The following is a 14563-nucleotide window of genomic DNA, read 5'->3' on the forward strand; positions in this document are numbered from 1 at the left end:
ACGGGCTGTGGTGGGCTGCGGTGAGTAGGGACGGGCTGTGGTGGGCTGGGACAGGCTGTGGTGGGCCGTGGTGGGCTGGGATGGACTGTGGCGTGCTGGGACGGGCTGTGGTGGGCTCGGACAGGCTGGGACGGGCTGGGACAGGCTGTGGTGGGCTGAGTGGGCAGGGACGGTCTGTGGTGGGCTGTGGTGGGCTGGGACGGGCTGTGGTGGGCTAGGAAGGGATGTGGTGGGCTGGGACGGGCTGTGGCAGACTGGGACGTGCTGTGGAGGGCTGTGCTGGTTTGTGGTGGGCTGTAGTGTGCTGGGACGAGCTGTGGCGGGCTGGGACGGTCTGTGGCAGGCTGGGACTGGTTGTGGCAGGCTATGGCGGGCCGTGGCGGGCCGTGGCGGGCCGTGGTGGGCCGTGGTGGGCTTAAACGGGCTGGGACGGGCTGGGACGGGCGGGTGGTCGCCTGGGGACTGGCTGTGGTGGCCTGGGAGGGGCTGTGGTGGGCTGTGGTGGGCTGTGGGTGGTTGGGATGCGCTATGGTGGGCCGTGGTGGGCTGGGCTGGGCCGTGGTGAACTGTGGTGGGCCGTGGTGGGCTGGGACGGGTCGTGGTGGGCTGGGACAGTCCGTGGTGGGCCGTGGTGGGCTGTTGTGGGCCGTGGTTGGCTGTGGTGGGCCGTGGGGGGCTGGGACAGGCTGTAGTGGGCTGTGGTGGGCTTTAACGGGCTCTGGTGGACTGGGACGGGCTGTGGTGGGCTGTGTCAGGATGTGGTGGGCTGTGGTGGGCTGTGGTGGGCTGTCATGTGCTGTGGTGGGCTGTGGTGGGCTGTGGTGCGCTGGGACGGGCTCTGGTGAGCTGGGACGGGCTGTGGTGGGCTGGGACGGGTTGGGACGGGCTGTGGTGGGCTGTGGTGGGCTGGGACGGGTTGTTGTGGGCTGTGGTGTGCTGTGGTTGTCTGGGACGGGCTGGGACGGGCTGTGGTGTGCCGTGGTGGGCTGTGGTGGGCTGGGACAGGCTGTGGTGGGCTGGGATGGACTGTGGTGGGCTGTGGTGGGTTCTGCTGAGCTTGAGACGAGCTGTGGTGAGCTGGGATGGGCTGAAACGAGTTCTGGTGGTCTGGAACGAGCTGGGACTGTCTGTGGTGGGCTGGGACGGTCTGTGGTGGGCTGGAACGGGCAGTGGTGAGCGGGGACGGGCTGTGGTGGGCGAGGACGGGCTGGGACGGGGCTGTGGTGGTCTGGAACAGGCTGTGGTGGGTTGGGACGGTCTGTGGTGTGCTGGGACGGTCTGTGGTGTGCTGGGACGGTCTGTGGTGTGTTGGGACGGTCTGTGGTGTGCTGGGACGGGCTGTGGTGGGCTGGGACGGTCTGTGGTGGGCGGGGGACGGGCTGTGGTGGGAAGGGACGGGCTCTTGTGGTCGGGCTGGGACGGGCTGGGACAAGCTGTTACGGGCTGGGACGAGCTGTGGAGGGCTGTGTTGGGCTAGGATGGGCTGTGGTGGGCTGGGACGGGCTAGGACGGGCTGTGGTTGGGACGGGCTGTGGTGTGCTGGGACGGGCTGTGGTGGGCTGGGACGGGCTGTGGTGGGCCGTAGTGGGCTGTGGTGGGCTGGGACGGGCTGTGGTGGTCTGTGACAAGCTCTTGTGGGCTGTGGTGGGCTGGGACGAGCTGTGGTGGGCTCTGGTGGGCTGGGACAGGCTGTCGTGGGCTGGGACGGGCTGTCATGGGCTGGGACGGGCTGGGACGGGCCGTGGTGGGCTGGGACGGGCCGTGGTGGGCTGGGATGGGCCGTGGTGGGCTGGGACGGGTTGGGATAGGCTGCGGTGGGCCGTGGTGTGCTGTGGTGGGCCGTGGTGGGCTGGGATAGGCTGTGGTGAGCTGAGACGGGCTCTGGAGGTCTGTGGTGGGCTAGGACGGCTTGTGTAGGCCGTGGTGGGCTGAGACGGGCCGTGGTGGACTGTGGTGGGCTGGGACGGGCTGTGGTGGGCTGGGACGGGCTGCGGTGGGTTGTGGAGAGCTGGGACGGGCTGTGACGGGCTGTGGTGGGCTGCGACGGGCTCTGGGGGTCTGGGACAGGCTTGGACGAGCTGGGAGAGGCTGGGACAGGCTGTGGTGGGCTGAGACTTGGTGCTGTGGAGGGGCTGGGACGGGCTGTGTTGGGTGGGGACGGGCTGTGGTGGGCTGGGACGGGCTTGTGGTGGTCCGGGACGGGCTCTGGTGGGCTGTGGTGGGGTGGGACGGGCTGTGGTGAGCTGAGCCGGGCTGGGACGGGCTGTGGTGGGCTGGGACGGGCTGTGGTGAGCTGGGACGGGCTGTGGTGGGCCGGGACGGGCTGTGGTGGGCTGTGGTGGGCTGGGACGTGTTGTAGTGGGCCGGACGGGCTGTGGTGGGCTGTGGTAAGGTGGGACGGGCTGTGGTGTGCTGGGACGGGCTGTGGTAGGCTGTGGTAAGCTGGGACGGGCTGTGGTGGGCCGGGGACGGTCTGTGGTGGGCTGTGGTAAGCTGGGACGGGCTGTGGTGGGCTGTGATGGGCTGTGGTGGGCTGTGGTGTGCTGGGACGGGCTTTGGTGGGTTGGGACGGGCTGGGACGGGCTGGGACGGGCAGTGGTGGGCTGGACGGGCAGTGGAGGGCTGGGACGGGCTGTGGTGGGCTGGGACGGGCTGTGGGTGGGCTGGGACGTCTGTGGTGGGCTGTGGTAAGCTGGGACGGGCTGTGGTGGGCTGGGACGGGCTCTGGTGGGCTGGGACGGTCTGTGGTGGGCTGTGGTAAGCTGGGAACGGGCTGTGGTGGGCTGTGATGGCTGTGGTGGGCTGTGGTGTGCTGGGACGGGCTGTGGTGGGCCGGGACGGGCCGTGGTGGGCTGTGGTGCGCTGTGTTTATCTGGGACGAGATTTGGTGGGCCATGGCGGGCCGTGGTGGGCTGGGACGGGCTGTGGTGGGCTGGGACAGGCGGCGGTGGGTTGTGGAGAGCTGGGACGGGCTGTGACGGGCTGTGGTGGGCTGCGACGGGCTCTGGGGGTCTGGGACAGGCTTGGACGAGCTGGGACACACTGGGACAGGCTGTGGTGGGCTGACACGGGCTGGGACGGGCTGGGACAGGTTGTGGTGGGCTGGGACGGTCTGTGGTGGGCTGTGGTAAGCTGGGACGGGCTGGGACGGGCTGTGGTAAGCTGGGACGGGCTGTGGTGGGCTGGGACGGGCTGTGGTGGCTGGGACGGGCTGTGGTGGTCTGTGACAAGCTCTTGTGGGCTGTGGTGGGCTGGGACGAGCTGTGGTGGGCTCTGGTGGGCTGGGACGCACTGTCGTGGGCTGGGACGGGCTGTCGTTGGTGGGACGGCCTGGGACGGGCCATGGTGGGCTGGGACGGGCCGTGGTGGGCTGGGACAGGCCGTGGTGGGCTGGGACGGGTTGGGATAGGCTGCGGTAGGCCGTGGTGTGCTGTGGTGGGCCGTGGTGGGCTAGGACGGCTTGTGGTGGGCCGTGGTGGGCCGTGGTGGGCTGTGGTGGGCTTTCGTGGGCCGTGGTGGGCTGTTACGGGCTGCGGTGGGTTGTGGAGAGCTGGGACGGGCTGTGACGAGCTGTGGTGGGCTGCGACGGGCTCTGGGGTTCTGGGACAGGCTTGGACGAGCTGGGACGAGCTGGGACAGGCTGCGGTGGGCTGAGACGGGCTGGGAGGGGCTGGGACGGGCTGTGTTGGGTGCGGACGGGCTGTGGTGGGCTGGGACGGGCTATGGTGGTCCGGACGGGCTCTGGTGGGCTGTGGTGGGGTGGGACGGGCTGTGGTGAGCTGAGACGGGTTGGGATGGGCTGTGGTTGGCTGGGACGAGCTGTAGTGGGCTTAGACGGGCTGTGGTGGGCTGTGGTGGCTGGGACGAGTTGTAGTGGGCCGGACGGACTGTGGTGGGCTGTGGTGGGCTGGGACGGGCTGTGGTGGTTTGGGACGGGCTGTGGTGGTCTGTGGTGGGCTGGGACGGGTTGTGGTGGGCTGGGACGGGCTGTGGTGTGCTGGGACGGGCTGTGGTGTGCTGTGACGGGCTGTGGTGGGCTGCGACGGGCTCTGGGGGTCTGGGACAGGCTTGGACGAGCTGGGACAGGCTGGGACAGGCTGTGGTGGGCTGAGACGGGCTGGGAGGGGCTGGGACGGGCTGTGTTGGGTGGGGACGGGCCGTGGTGGGCTGGGACGGGCTGTGGTGGGCTGGCACGTGCCGTAGTAGGCCGGGACGGGCCGTGGTGGGCTGGGACGGGCTGTGGTGGGCTGTGGTGGACCGTGGTGGGCTGTGATGGGCTGTAGTAAGCTGGGACGGGATGTGGTAAGTTGGGACGGGCTTTCGTGGGCTGGGACGGTCTGTCGTGGGCTGGGACGACCTGGGACGGGCCGTGGTGACCAGGGACGGGCTCTGGTGGGCGGAGACGGGGTCTGGTGGTCTGGAACGGGCTGTGGTGGCTGGGACGGGCTGTGGTGGGCTGCGGTGAGTAGGACGGGCTGTGGTGGGCTGGGACAGGCTGTGGTGGGCCGTGGTGGCTGGGATGGACTGTGGCGTGCTGGGACGGGCTGTGGTGGGCTCGGACAGGCTGGGACGGGCTGGGACAGGCTGTGGTGGGCTGAGTGGGCAGGGACGGTCTGTGGTGGGCTGTGGTGGGCTGGGACGGGCTGTGGTGGGCTAGGAAGGGATGTGGTGGGCTGGGACGGGCTGTGGCAGACTGGGACGTGCTGTGGAGGGCTGTGCTGGTTTGTGGTGGGCTGTAGTGTGCTGGGACGAGCTGTGGCGGGCTGGGACGGTCTGTGGCAGGCTGGGACTGGTTGTGGCAGGCTATGGCGGGCCGTGGCGGGCCGTGGCGGGCCGTGGTGGGCCGTGGTGGGCTTAAACGGGCTGGGACGGGCTGGGACGGGCGGTGGTCGCCTGGGACTGGCTGTGGTGGCCTGGGAGGGGCTGTGGTGGGCTGTGGTGGGCTGTGGGTGGTTGGGATGCGCTATGGTGGGCCGTGGTGGGCTGGGCTGGGCCGTGGTGAACTGTGGTGGGCCGTGGTGGGCTGGGACGGGTCGTGGTGGGCTGGGAAAGTCCGTGGTGGGCCGTGGTGGGCTGTTGTGGGCCGTGGTTGGCTGTGGTGGGCCGTGGGGGGCTGGACAGGCTGTAGTGGGCTGTGGTGGGCTGTGGTGGGCTGTGGTGCGCTGGGACGGGCTCTGGTGAGCTGGGACGGGCTGTGGTGGGCTGGGACGGGTTGGGACGGGCTGTGGTGGGCTGTGGTGGCTGGGACGGGTTGTTGTGGGCTGTGGTGTGCTGTGGTTGTCTGGGACGGGCTGGGACGGGCTGTGGTGTGCCGTGGTGGGCTGTGGTGGGCTGGGACAGGCTGTGGTGGGCTGGGATGGACTGTGGTGGGCTGTGGTGGGTTCTGCTGAGCTTGAGACGAGCTGTGGTGAGCTGGGATGGGCTGAAACGAGTTCTGGTGGTCTGGAACGAGCTGGGACTGTCTGTGGTGGGCTGGGACGGTCTGTGGTGGGCTGGAACGGGCAGTGGTGGGAAGGGACGGGCTCTTGTGGTCGGGCTGGGACGGGCTGGGACAAGCTGTTACGGCTGGGACGAGCTGTGGAGGGCTGTGTTGGGCTAGGATGGGCTGTGGTGGGCTGGGACGGGCCTAGGACGGGCTGTGGTGGGTTGGGACGGGCTGTGGTGGGCTGGGACGGGCTGTGGTGGGCTGGGACGGGTTGTGGTGGGCGGGAACGGGCTATGGTGGGCTGGGACGGGCTGTGGTGGGTGGGGATGGGCTGTGGTGGGCTGGGACGGGCTGGGACGGGGTGGGATGGGCTGTTGTGGGCTGGGACGGACTGTTGTGGGCTGGAACGGGCTGTGGTGAACTGTGGTGGTCCGAGGTGTGCTGTGGTGGATCGTGGTGGGTCGTTTTGGGCCGGGATGGGAAGGGGTGGGCTGTGGTGGGCCGTGGGTGGGCTGGGACGGGCTATGGTGGTCCGGGACGGGGCTCTGGTGGGCTGTGGTGGGGTGGGACGGGCTGTGGTGAGCTGAGACGGGTTGGGATGGGCTGTGGTTGGCTGGGACGAGCTGTAGTGGGCTTAGACGGGCTGTGGTGGGCTGTGGTGGGCTGGGACGAGTTGTAGTGGGCCGGGACGGACTGTGGTGGGCTGTGGTGGGCTGGGACGGGCTGTGGTGGTTTGGGACGGGCTGTGGTGGTCTGTGGTGGGCTGGGACGGGTTGTGGTGGGCTGGGACGGGCTGTGGTGTGCTGGGACGGGCTGTGGTGTGCTGTGACGGGCTGTGGTGGGCTGCGACGGGCTCTGGGGGTCTGGGACAGGCTTGGACGAGCTGGGACAGGCTGGGACAGGCTGTGGTGGGCTGAGACGGGCTGGGAGGGGCTGGACGGGCTGTGTTGGGTGGGGACGGGCCGTGGTGGGCTGGGACGGGCTGTGGTGGGCTGGCACGTGCCGTAGTAGGCCGGGACGGGCCGTGGTGGGCTGGGACGGGCTGTGGTGGGCTGTGGTGGACCGTGGTGGGCTGTGATGGGCTGTAGTAAGCTGGGACGGGATGTGGTAAGTTGGGACGGCTTTCGTGGGCTGGGACGGTCTGTCGTGGGCTGGGACGACCTGGGACGGGCCGTGGTGACCAGGGACGGGCTCTGGTGGGCGGAGACGGGGTCTGGTGGTCTGGAACGGGCTGTGGTGGGCTGGGACGGGCTGTGGTGGGCTGCGGTGAGTAGGGACGGGCTGTGGTGGGCTGGGACAGGCTGTGGTGGGCCGTGGTGGGCTGGGATGGACTGTGGCGTGCTGGGACGGGCTGTGGTGGGCTCGGACAGGCTGGGACGGGCTGGGACAGGCTGTGGTGGGCTGAGTGGGCAGGGACGGTCTGTGGTGGGCTGTGGTGGGCTGGGACGGGCTGTGGTGGGCTAGGAAGGGATGTGGTGGGCTGGGACGGGCTGTGGCAGACTGGGACGTGCTGTGGAGGGCTGTGCTGGTTTGTGGTGGGCTGTAGTGTGCTGGGACGAGCTGTGGCGGGCTGGGACGGTCTGTGGCAGGCTGGGACTGGTTGTGGCAGGCTATGGCGGGCCGTGGCGGGCCGTGGCGGGCCGTGGTGGGCCGTGGTGGGCTTAAACGGGCTGGGACGGGCTGGGACGGGCGGTGGTCGCCTGGGACTGGCTGTGGTGGCCTGGGAGGGGCTGTGGTGGGCTGTGGTGGGCTGTGGGTGGTTGGGATGCGCTATGGTGGGCCGTGGTGGGCTGGGCTGGGCCGTGGTGAACTGTGGTGGGCCGTGGTGGGCTGGGACGGGTCGTGGTGGGCTGGGAAAGTCCGTGGTGGGCCGTGGTGGGCTGTTGTGGGCCGTGGTTGGCTGTGGTGGGCCGTGGGGGGCTGGGACAGGCTGTAGTGGGCTGTGGTGGGCTGTGGTGGGCTGTGGTGCGCTGGGACGGGCTCTGGTGAGCTGGGACGGGCTGTGGTGGGCTGGGACGGGTTGGGACGGGCTGTGGTGGGCTGTGGTGGGCTGGGACGGGTTGTTGTGGGCTGTGGTGTGCTGTGGTTGTCTGGGACGGGCTGGGACGGGCTGTGGTGTGCCGTGGTGGGCTGTGGTGGGCTGGGACAGGCTGTGGTGGGCTGGGATGGACTGTGGTGGGCTGTGGTGGGTTCTGCTGAGCTTGAGACGAGCTGTGGTGAGCTGGGATGGGCTGAAACGAGTTCTGGTGGTCTGGAACGAGCTGGGACTGTCTGTGGTGGGCTGGGACGGTCTGTGGTGGGCTGGAACGGGCAGTGGTGGGAAGGGACGGGCTCTTGTGGTCGGGCTGGGACGGGCTGGGACAAGCTGTTACGGGCTGGGACGAGCTGTGGAGGGCTGTGTTGGGCTAGGATGGGCTGTGGTGGGCTGGGACGGGCTAGGACGGGCTGTGGTGGGTTGGGACGGGCTGTGGTGGGCTGGGACGGGCTGTGGTGGGCTGGGACGGGTTGTGGTGGGCGGGAACGGGCTATGGTGGGCTGGGACGGGCTGTGGTGGGTGGGGATGGGCTGTGGTGGGCTGGGACGGGCTGGGACGGGGTGGGACGGGCTGTTGTGGGCTGGGACGGACTGTTGTGGGCTGGAACGGGCTGTGGTGAACTGTGGTGGTCCGTGGTGTGCTGTGGTGGATCGTGGTGGGTCGTTTTGGGCCGGGATGGGAAGGGGTGGGCTGTGGTGGGCCGTGGTGGGCTGGGACGGGTCGTGGTGGGCTGGGACGGGCCGTGGTGAACTGTGGTGGGCTGTGGTGGGCCGTGGTGGGCTGTGGTGGGCCATGGTGGTCTGGGACGGGCTGTGGTGGGCTGTGGTGGGTTCTGCTGAGCTTGAGACGGGCTGTGGTGGGCTGGGACGGGCTGTGGTGGGCGGGGACGGGCTGTGGTGGGCTGGGACAGGCTGAGACGGGCTGGGACTGGCTGTGGTGGGCTGGGTGGGCTGGGACGGGCTGGGACTGGCTGTGGTGGGCTGGGTGGGCTGGGACGGGCTGTGGTGGGCTGGGAAGGGCTGTGGTGGGCTGGGACGGGCTGTGGTGGGCTGGGACGGCCTGTGGTGTCTGTGGTCGGTTCTGCTGAGCTTGAGACGGGATGTGGTGGGCTGGGATGGGCTGAGACGAGTTCTGGTGGCCTGGCACGAGCTGGGACGGGCTGGGACGGGCTGTGGTGGGCTGGGACGGGCTGTGGTGGGCTGGGACAGGCTGTGATGGGTGGGGATGGGCTCTGGTAGGCGGGGACGGGCTCTGGTGGTCTGGAACGTGCTGTGGTGGGCTGGGACGGTCTGTGGTGGGCTGGGACGTTCTGTGGTGGGCTGGGACGGGCTGTGGTGGGCTGGGACGGACTGGGACGGGCTGTGGGAGGCCCTGGTGGGCTGGGACAGGCTGTGGTGTGCTGGGACGGGCTGGGACGGGCTGTGGTGGTCTGGAACAGGCTGTGGTGGGTTGGGACGGGCTGGGACATGTTGCTACGGTCTGTGGTGTGCTGGGACAGGCTGTGGTGGGCGGGGATGGGCTGTGGTGGGCGGGGATGGGCTGTGGTGGGCGGGGATGGACTGTGGTGGGCGGGGACGGGCTGGAACTGGCAGTAGTATGGTGGGACGGGCTGCAGTGGGCTGGGACGGGCTGTGGTGGGCTGGGACAGGCTGGGACGAACTGGGACAGGCTGTGGTGGGCTGGGTGTGCTGGGACGGTCTGTAGTGGGCTGTGGTGGGCTGGGACGGGCTGTGGTGGGCTGGGAAGAGATGTGGTGGGCTGGGACGGGCTGTGGTGGGCTGCGACGGGTTGTGGTGGGCTGGGACGCGCTGTGGTCGGTGGGGACGGGCTGTGGTGGGCGGGGATGGGCCTTGGTGGGCTGGGACGTGCTGGGATGGGCTGGGACGGGCTGTGGTGTGCTGGGAAGGGCTGAGACGAGTTCTGGTGGTCTGGAACGAACTGGGACGGACTGGGACGGTCTGTGGTGAGCTGGGACAGGCTGTGGTGGGCGGAGATGAGCTGGGACTGGCTGTAGTGTTGTGGGACGGGCTGTGGTGGGCTGGGACGGGCTGTGGTGGGCTGGGACGGGCCGTGGTGGTCTGGGACATGCTGTGACGGGCTGTGACGGGCTGGGACGGGTTGTGGGGGGCTGTGACGGGCTGTGACGGACTGTGGTGGGCTGGGACAAGCTGTGGTTGGCGGGGACGGGCTGCGGTGGTTGGGGACGGGCTGGGACGGGCTGTGGTGTGCTGGGACGGGCTGTGGTGGGCTGGGACATTCTGTGGTGGGCTGGGACGGTCTGTGGTTTGCTGGGACGGTCTGTGGTGGGCTGTGCTGTGCTGGGATGGGCTGTGGTGAAGTGTGGTGGGCCGTGGTGGGGTGTGGTGGATCGTGGTGGGTCGTTTTGGGCCGGGATGGGAAGGGGTGGGCTGTGGTTAGCCGTGGTAGGCTGGGACAGGTCGTTGTGGGCTGGGACGGGCCGTGGTGAACTGTGGTGGGCTGTGATGGGCCGTGGTGGGCTGGGACGGGCCGTGGTGGTCTGGGATGGGCTGTGGTAGTCTGGGATGGGCCGTGGTGCCTGGGACAGGCTATGGTGGGCCGTGATGGGCTTTGGCGGGCCATGGTGGGCCGTGGTTGGCTGAGACGAGCTGTGGTTGGCCGTGGTGGGTAGTGGCAGGCCGTGGAGGGCCGTGGTGGGCTCTGGTGGGCCGTGGTGGGTCGTGGTGGGCCGTGGTGGGCCGTGGCGGGCCCGGACGTGCAGTGGTGGGCTTTGGTGGGCATTGGCAGTCTGTGGTGGGCTGTGGCGGGCCGCGGTGGGTGGGACGGGCTGTGAAGGGTTGTGGTAAGCTGTGGTGGGCTGTGACCGGCTATGGTGGGCTGTGGTGTGCTGAGACGGGCTGCGGTGAACCGGGAAAGGCTGTGGCGGGCTGGGACGGGCTGTGGTGGGCTGGGACGGTCTGTGGCGGGCTGGGACGGTCTGTGGCAGGCTAGGACGGGCTGTGGTGGGTAGGGACAGGCTGTGGTGGGCTGGGACGGCCTGTGACGGGCCGTGGTGGGCTCTGGCGGGCCGTGGTGTGTCGTGGCGGGCTGTGGTGTGCCGTGGTGGGCAGTGGTGAGCTGTGGTGGGCTGTGGTGGGCTGTGGTGGGCCTTGGCGGGCTGCGGTGGGTAGTGGTGGCCTGAGACGGGCCGTGGTGGGCTGTGGGTGGCTGGGATGGGCTGTAGTGGGCTGTGGTAGGCTGTGGTGATGGTCTGTGGTAGGCTAGGACGGGCTGGGGTGGGCTGGGACAGGCTGTGGTGGGCTGTGGTGGGCTGTGATGGGCTTTGGTGGGCTGTGGTGGGCTGTGACAGGCTGTGGTGGGCTGGGACGGGCTGTGGTTGGCTGGGACGGGCTGTGGAGAGCTGGGACAGGCTTTGGTGAGCTGGGACAGGCTGCGGTGGCCTGGGACGGGCTGGGACGGGCTGGGACAGGTTGTGGTGGGCTGGGACGGGTTGTTGTGGTCAGGGACGCGCTGTGGTGGGCCGGGACGGGCTGTGGTGGGCTGCGGTGAGCTGAGACGGGCTGTGGTGGGCTGTGGTGGGCTGGGACGGGCTGTGGTGGGCTGGGACGGGCTGTGGTGGGCTGTGGTGGGCTGTGGTGGGTTGTGGTGAGGTGAGACGGGCTGAGACGGGCTGGGAGGGGCTGGGACGGGCTGTGGTTGTCTGGGACGGGCTGGGACGAGCTGGGCAAGCTGTGGTATGTTGGGCCGGGCTGGTACGTGCTGTGGTGGGCTGGGATGGGCTGTGGTGGGCTGGGACGGGCTGTGGTGGTCTGGGTTGGGCTGTGGTGGGTTGGGATAGGCTGTGGTGGGCTGGGACGGGCCGTGGTGAACTGTGGTGGGCTGGGACGGGCTGTGGAGGGCTGTGGTGGGCTGTGGTGGGCCTTGGCGGGCTGCGGTGGGTAGTGGTGGGCTGAGACGAGCCGTGGTGGGCTGTGGGTGGCTGGGATGGGCTGTGGCGGGCTGTGGTAGGCTGTGGTGGGCTGTGGTAGGCTAGGACGGACTGGGGTGGGCTGGGACAGGCTGTGGTGGGCTGTGACGGGCTGTGGTGGGCTGTGACAGGCTGTGGTGGGCTGGGACGGGCTGTGGTGTGCTGGGATGGGCTGTGGTGGGCTGTGGTGGGCTGGGACGGGCTGTGGTGGGCTGTGGTGGGTTGTGGTGAGGTGAGACGGGCTGAGACGGGCTGGGAGGGGCTGGGACGGGCTGTGGTGGGCTGGGACGGGCTGTGGTGGGCTGGGATGGGCTGTGGTGGGCTGGGACGGGCTGTGGTGGGCTGGGACGGGCTGTGGTGGGCTGGGACGGGCTGTGGTGGGCTGTGACGGGCCGTGGTGGGATGGGACGGGCTGCGGTGGGCTGGGACGGGCTGTGGTGGGCTGGGACGGGCTGTGGTGGGCTGGGACGGGCTGTGGTGGGCTGGGACGGGCTGTGGTGGGCTGGGACGGGCTGTGGTGGGCTGGGATGGGCTGTGGTATTCTGGGATGGGCTGTGGTGGGCCGGGACGGGCTGTGGTGGGCTGGGACGGGCCGTGGAGTGCCGGGACAGGCCGTGGTGGGCTGTGGTGGGCGGGGACGGGGTCTGGTGGGCTGGGACGGGCTGTGGTAAGCTGTAATCGGCTGTGGTGGGCTTGGACGGGCTGTGGTGGGTTGTGGTGAGCTGAGACGGGCTGTGGTGGGCTGTATTGGGCTGTGGTGGGCTGTATTGGGCTGTATTGGGCTGTGGCGGGCTGGGACGGGCTGTGGCAGGCTGGGACGGGCTGTGGTGGGCTGTGGTGGGACGGGACGGGCTGTGGTGGGCTGGGACGGGCTGTGGTGATCTACGGTAGCCTGTGGTGTGCTGTAGTGGCCTGTGGTGGTCTGGGACGGGCTGTGGTGGGCTGGGACGGGCTGTGGTGGGCTGTGGTGGGACGGGACGGGCTGTGGTGAGCCAGGACGGGCTGTGGTGTGCTGAGACGGGCTCTGGTGGGCCGGGACGGGCTGTGGTGGGCCGGGACGGGCTGTGGTGGGACGGGACGGGCTGTGGTGGGCTGGGACGGGCTGTGGTGGGACGGGACGGGCTGTGGTGGGACGGGACGGGCTGTGGTGGGACGGGATGGGCTGTGGTGGGACGGGACGGGCTGTGGTGGGCTGGGACACGCTGTGGTGCACTGGGACGAATTGTGGTGGGCTGGGACGGGCTGTGGTGAGCCGTGGTGGGCCGTTGTGGGCTGGGACGGGCTGTGGTGAACTGTGGTGGGTTGGGACGGGCTGTGGGGGGCTGGGTCGGGCTAAGACGAGCTGTGGTGGTCTGGGACGGGTCGCAGTGGGCTGGGACGGGCTATGGTGGGCTGGGACGGGCTATGGTTGGCCGGGACAAGCTGTGGTAGGTTGGGACGGGCTCTGGTGGACTGGAACGGCCTCTGCTGGGCTGGAACAGGCCGTGGTGGGCTGGGATGGGCTGTGGTGGGGTGTGGTGAGCTGAGACGGTCTGGGAGGGGCTGAAACGGGCTGGGCCGGCTCTGGGGGTCTGGGAGGGGCTGGGAAGGCCTGTGGTGGGCTGGTACGAGCTGGGACGGGCAGTGGTGGGCTGGGACGGGCAGTGGTGGGCCAGGACGGACCGTGGTGGGCCGGGACGGGCGGTGATGGGCCTGGACGGGCCGTGGTGGACCGTAGTGGGCTGGGACGGGCTTTGGTGGGCCGGGACGTGCTGTTGTAGGCTGTGGTGTGCTGGGACGGGCTGTGGTGGGCTGGGACGGGCTGTGGGTGGCCGTGGTGGGCTGTGGGTGGCCGTGGTGGGCTGTGGGTGGCCGTGGTGGGCTGTGGTGGGCTGTGCTGGGCTGGGACGGGCTGTGGTGGGCTGGGACGGGCTGTGATAGGCTGGGACGGACTGCGGTGGGCCGTGGTGGGCCGGGATGGTCTGTGGTGGGCTGGGAAGGGCTTGGACGGGCTGTGGAGGGCTGGGACAGGCCGTGGTGGGCTGTGGTGGGCTGTGGTAAGCTGGGACGGGCTCTGGTGGGCTGGGACGGTCTGTGGTGAGCTGTGGTGGGCTGGGATGAACTGTGGTGGGCTGGGACAAGCTGTGGTGGGCTCTGGTGGGATGGGACGGGCTGTGGTGGGCTGTGGTGGGCTGGGACTGGCTGTGGTGGGTTGGGACGGGCTGTGGTGGGCTGTGGTGGGCTGGGACAAGCTGTGGTGGGCTCTGGTGGGCCGTGGTGGGCTGTGGTGGGCTGTGGTGGGCTGGGACTGGCTGTGGTGGGCTGGGAAGGGCTGTGGTGGGCTGGGACAGGCTGGCACGGGCTGTGGTGGGCTGGTATTGGCTGGCACGAACTGGGACGGGCCGTGGTGGGCTGGGACGGGCAGTGGTGGGCTGGGACGGGCTGTGGTGGGCCGCGGTGGGCCTTTGTGGGCTGGGACGGGCCGTGGTGAACTGTGGTGAGCTGTGGTGGGCTGGGATGGGCTGTGGGGGGCTTTGACGGGATGTGGTGAGCTGGGACGGGCTGTGGTGAGCTGGATCGGGCTGAGACGGGCTGTGGTGGGCCGGGACGGGCTGGGACGTGCTGGGACGGGCTGTGGTGGGCTGGGACGGGCTGTGGTGGGCTGTGGTGGGACGGGACGGGCTGTGGTGTGCTGAGACGGGCTCTGGTGGGCCAGGACGGGCTGTGGTGGGCCGGGACGGGCTGTGGTGGGACGGGACGGGCTGTGGTGGGACGGGACGGGCTATGGTGGGACGGGATGGGCTGTTATGTGCCGGGACGGGCTATGGTGGGCCAGGACGGGCTGTGGTGGGCTGGGACGAATTGTGGTTGGCTGGGACGGGCTGTGGTGAGCCGTGGTGGGCCGTTGTGGGCTGGGACGGGCCGTGGTGAACTGTGGTGGGTTGGGACGGGCTGTGGGGGGCTGGGTCGGGCTTAGACGGGCTGTGGTGGGCTGGGACGGGTCGCAGTGGGCTGGGACGGGCTGTGGTGGGCTGGGACGGGCTATGGTGGGCCGGGACAAGCTGTGGTAGGTTGGGACGGGCTCTGGTGGACTGGAACGGCCTCTGCTGGGCTGGAACAGGCCGTGGTGGGCTTTGATGGGCTGTGGTGGGGTGTGGTGAGCTGAGACGGTCTGGGA

This window comes from Falco biarmicus, unplaced genomic scaffold (assembly GCF_023638135.1).
Source record: "Falco biarmicus isolate bFalBia1 unplaced genomic scaffold, bFalBia1.pri scaffold_42, whole genome shotgun sequence".
In the NCBI taxonomy this organism is placed as follows: domain Eukaryota; kingdom Metazoa; phylum Chordata; class Aves; order Falconiformes; family Falconidae; genus Falco; species Falco biarmicus.